A 4,786-nucleotide genomic window follows, 5' to 3' on the forward strand; every position below is an offset into this window, starting at 1 on the left:
GCAGAAATCCATCTTCTTGTCAGCGAAATGGATAATAGAGATTATGATTGTCTACTTATAACTGAACGTCAAAGGGAGCATAAAAAAAAAAGTTCTTCGCAAGATTAAGAGAGCTCTTCGGAAAAAATTTGGCCTTCACCGCTCAAAAGCGCAGATCAGGAAGAAAATGGCTGATCTGAAATATCGTGGCAAGGAACGTCTAGCAGAAATTAGAGCACAAAATGCTACTACTCGAGGTATATTTTATCAATAAATGAGTGCTTTTGTTTGTTTATTTCCACAAAAAAAACAAAACATGTGTATAATATGAATCATAAATGTGTTTAAAAAATATGCCATGTTAGTCATGTATTTTTTTTAAAGAAAATTATTATTTTTATCTTATTTTTGAAAGGATCATCACATGTAGCGGACCAAGGGAGCGCAATAATCAATAATCCAGGAACTTCATCAGAACCAATTCCTGTTTTGTCTCAAAATGTGGTTTCAGAGCAAGGTTTGTTTTTTTCTTTTTTTCCATTTTTAAATAAAACAAAAAAACGCTATTTTAAAAAAACCTATGTCTTAAACAATTATGTCACTCCCTAGATCACATTGAAGATCATCCTCCTATTGCTGCAAGACGTGTTCATGCTGTTGGTTGGACACTCAGTTCTGAATCTGATTCTGAACCTGCGTCTGTACAAGTTAGAGCAGGTTATTATTTTTGTATTCTAAAATTTTTATGTTAAAAAGATTTAAACTAAAAATGTATGTTAATGTTTTTTTTTTATTTTTTAATGTTTTTTAAACCAGATGACCGACCAAAGCTTGAAGAAGTATATCATTCAGCATGCAGATTATCCCAGGCAGCACATGATCATGTTCAATTGTTAAAAACATACATGGATGAAAATGCATAATTTTTTTTTATTTTTTGTGTTTTTAAAACAAAAGTTTGCATTCAAAACATGTAATGATGTTTTTACCATGTTATTTTGGTTTACATAAGGCTTAAAAATTGTATCTGAATGGGTAGCTAAATCACTATATAATAAATATAATTTAAAAAAAAACATTTTGTATTTTCTTTGCCTTCTACATTTATTTCTTTTTTTGGTTTTGGGTTTTGTGTTTTGGTTTTATGGAAAAAAACATGACAATAATTGTGTTCTCAACATATCATTTAATGTGAAATATATCCAAAAAAAATTATGTGAGACAGAAAAATCATAACAGTTACAGATTGTAGACAAATATTTTCTTTGTCTACTTTTTAATGCTAATTTCGTTTCTAAATCCAAAAAAAGCAAAAAAAAACCAAAAAAAAAAACCAATAGATTAATTAAAATTTAAAATCATAGGATCATAGTGTGTAAGGAAAAATTTATGAATAAAGGTCAATATACCAATTGTGACGTTTGTTCGTTGCCAATCGCCCCATTTTGAGACTCCTGAATGGAAAGCATACTTGTTGATGACCTTGGAATCTCTTGATCTCTTGTGAAGTCAAGTAGATCAAAATACCACAGCCGTGGGACATAAAGATCGGCAGTCGCAGCCCCAGAACGTCGTGACTCCTCGACTTTATTGAGTTCCTTTTTATATACAGTGCGTATGCCTTGTATTTTTTTCTTTATAAGATTTACATCCACAGGCTCATTAGGAAAATGTTTTTTATAGATACTAATCAGATCCGCATAAGCTGCTTGTTTGATGCGTTTGTTACTATATTCAGGCGATTTAATTTTCCAAAGACAGGTTAATGTGCGATATTTTTCAATGAAATAACGCAAAAAAAATTCGTTTTGATGAGCCGTCATCTGTGAAGGAATATATGACAGCATTTTATTTTACACTTTTATAATAAACATGTAATCTTTTTGTTTTTGTAACCGAAAAAAAACAAAAATTAAGAAAAAAACCAAAACCTTATTATGTTTAAAAAAACATAATACACGATAAAAAAAACAAAAAAAAAACAAACTAAAAATTATACATAAGAGACACGTTGTGAACGGATAAATAACACAATAAAAACAACATACAAAACCAAAACTAACCCACCTTTTGAAGATAGATACTCTGAAATCGACATAAACCAGACCACAAACAATAAACAAGACTGATGCTAATGACACACGAGGCAACAAAGACGGATGCACAAGAGACACAATATATATGGGATTTAACCAATCAACCACATTAGCAGAACTGGATTGAGCAGGTCAGAAGAATTCAGGGCGTGCAACAATCCAGACAACGTCACGGAGGGGTGTATAGTTTGCCTAATTACGCCCATACAAAAGACAGATTGACCAAAGGAAAACATGACAAGCCTTTTGGACGTCCGCCATGGCCAATCAATATATCGATGAGCGCTTTGGTGTCGTTTAAAAACACTCAACGTGTGACACATGGACAACTACCTATCAGCGATACAAACCAAAAAAAAAAAAAACTTTGCCAACGAAATCGCACGATGGATTGGCTCGTGTAAAGCAGCCTTAAGACCTCAGACAGTTCTCCACTCTTCTCTTTTCTCCATGCTTAGTATGACACACACAAACACAAAACGCAAAGACTGAGTCAGCTTCTCCCCATTTATCTGGTTTCAGATGTGATTTTTATATTGCCCACACCTGTTACTTGCCACAGGTGAGTTTGAACAATCATCACATGTTTGAAACAACGTTGTTTACCACAATTTTGAAAAGTGACAATGATTTTTTTTCAGTCCATTTTTTTGTGTGAAATTATGTCCAATTTGCCTTTTTCCAATAATTATATGGGAAATACTTCATCGTCTGGAACAATTTCAAGGGTGCCAAATCTTTCAGCCATAAATGTAGAAAAATATATGATGCCTACAGTGAGACCTGGTGGTGGCCGTGTCCATATGTGGGGCCGTGTAAGTGCTGCTGGTGTGGTGGAGCTCTATTTCATTGATGGTATCATAAATTCACAGATGTACTGCACTTTATTGAAAGAGAAGATGCTACTGTCATGAACTGTAGTTCCGGATTGCCAGCCAGCAGGAGAGGCAGGCAATGTGTATGTGTTGTCCAACGGCAACCACAGTCTTAATGCCATGCTGCTATTAGACGTGACCAGTGTGGCAGGAGCATGTTCACACATAGCTGTTACAGCAACCATCACTCCGCGTTCTTGGTAGATGTGCACTTACCAAACATGACAATGATTCATAAGACACATCCAAGGACACTATTGCATTTCTGAAAAAGAACTGGGTGAAAGTGATTCAGTGGCCAAATGTCTCATGACCTGAACCCAATCAAAACACCTATGGGGAATTTTGAAGAAATTAATTGCCATAACTCTCCATCCAGCATTCAGGCTTTAAAAGGGTTGTGATTCAAGAATGAAAAAATATATAATTTACAATATGTCGTCAACATGTTCATTCCATGAATAGACTTGGTGCTGTCGTTAAAAATCAAAGCAATCACACAAAATGTTAGATGTAATAGTTTTTGAATTGGGATGGTTACGTTTTTGCATCAACTATTTTGAAAAAAAATGAAGATTTAGCAATAGCAGTTATATTACTTTCATGGTATAATTTAAAAAATTGTTCCATGAAACTCGGTGTGGTCAAAATTTCAGAAATTGTTCTTCTGTTCAGTAAGATAGTTAAAATGTTACCTTTCAAAAAGGGTGTACTCATTTATACTTAACTACTTAACACTGTATATATATATATATATATATATATATATATATATATATATATATGTATATATATATATATATATATATATATATATATATATATATATGTATATATATATATATATATATATATATATATATATATATAGGAGAGAGAGACAGAATGAAAGAGAGAGGGAGAGAGAATGAAAGAGAGAGAGAGAGAAAGAAAGACAGAGAGAGAGAATGAAAGAAAGAGTTGAAACCAGACGTTCGCATGCCTTAAAAATCACATATGCTGATTTCTTTTGACTATCCCATGATCCTACACAAGGAAGCAGTGTGCTTCAGGTGTGCACTAGAATACATCTACAAATACAGTTTTAGAAAAAAGAAACCTGCTCACCCATCTGGAGACTAGAGATGAGCGAACCGGTCGCGGTTCGGCTCGAGGTTGGTTCGCCGAACGGACCTCCCGTTCGAGTTCGGTTCGTCGAACGTTCGACGAACCGAACTCGAACTGCATAGGAAACAATGGCAGGCAATCACAAACACAGAAAAACACCTAGAAAACACCCTCAAAGGTGTCCTAAAGGTGACAAACAACTCAAACACATTGGAAAGTGACAAGGACATATACTCATGCGAAAACAAAACAGCTGGACAAGGAAAAAGAGGAGGACACACAGATATAGGCATGGCACGCCCTTCTAAAATCATGTAAAACACCGCAAGGTGACTCCAAGCGGAGTCTCCATTTTTTCCAAAAATTGGGCCACACACACACCCACCCCTTCAGTGGCAGCAGTTGTGCCCCAGTTGTACACTTCACAGCTACATTTGCATCAAGCACATTCAAAAATACGCCATTCTTATCCATCCCCAGGATGACACCGGGGTAGGTAGCAAAGTCTTTGCTGACCCATGACTTGTTCATCTTGGCTTCTTTTAAAAACAATGTAAGCAAGGGTTACTCCAAGCGGAGTCTCCCTTTTTTCCAAAAATTGGGCCACACAGACACCCACCCCATCAGTGGCAGCACTTGGGCCCTAGTTGCAAACAGGATGTTTTGATTTGCATCAAGCACATTCAAAAATACGCCATTCTTATCCGTCCCCAGGATGACACCGGGGTA

At 35.4% G+C, this 4,786-nt stretch overlaps 1 long non-coding RNA gene across 1 annotated transcript; it reads left to right on the plus strand.

The window, feature by feature from the left end:
- Window positions 1–402: 402 nt before the first annotated feature.
- On the plus strand, window positions 403–893 carry LOC142301841 (uncharacterized). Its single transcript, XR_012752890.1, has 3 exons — window positions 403–496; window positions 589–696; window positions 796–893. It is a non-coding gene; the product is annotated as an uncharacterized LOC142301841 (long non-coding RNA).
- The last annotated feature ends 3,893 nt before the right edge of the window (window positions 894–4,786 follow it).

Source organism: Anomaloglossus baeobatrachus, chromosome 1, assembly GCF_048569485.1.
Source record: "Anomaloglossus baeobatrachus isolate aAnoBae1 chromosome 1, aAnoBae1.hap1, whole genome shotgun sequence".
In the NCBI taxonomy this organism is placed as follows: Eukaryota; Metazoa; Chordata; class Amphibia; order Anura; family Aromobatidae; genus Anomaloglossus; species Anomaloglossus baeobatrachus.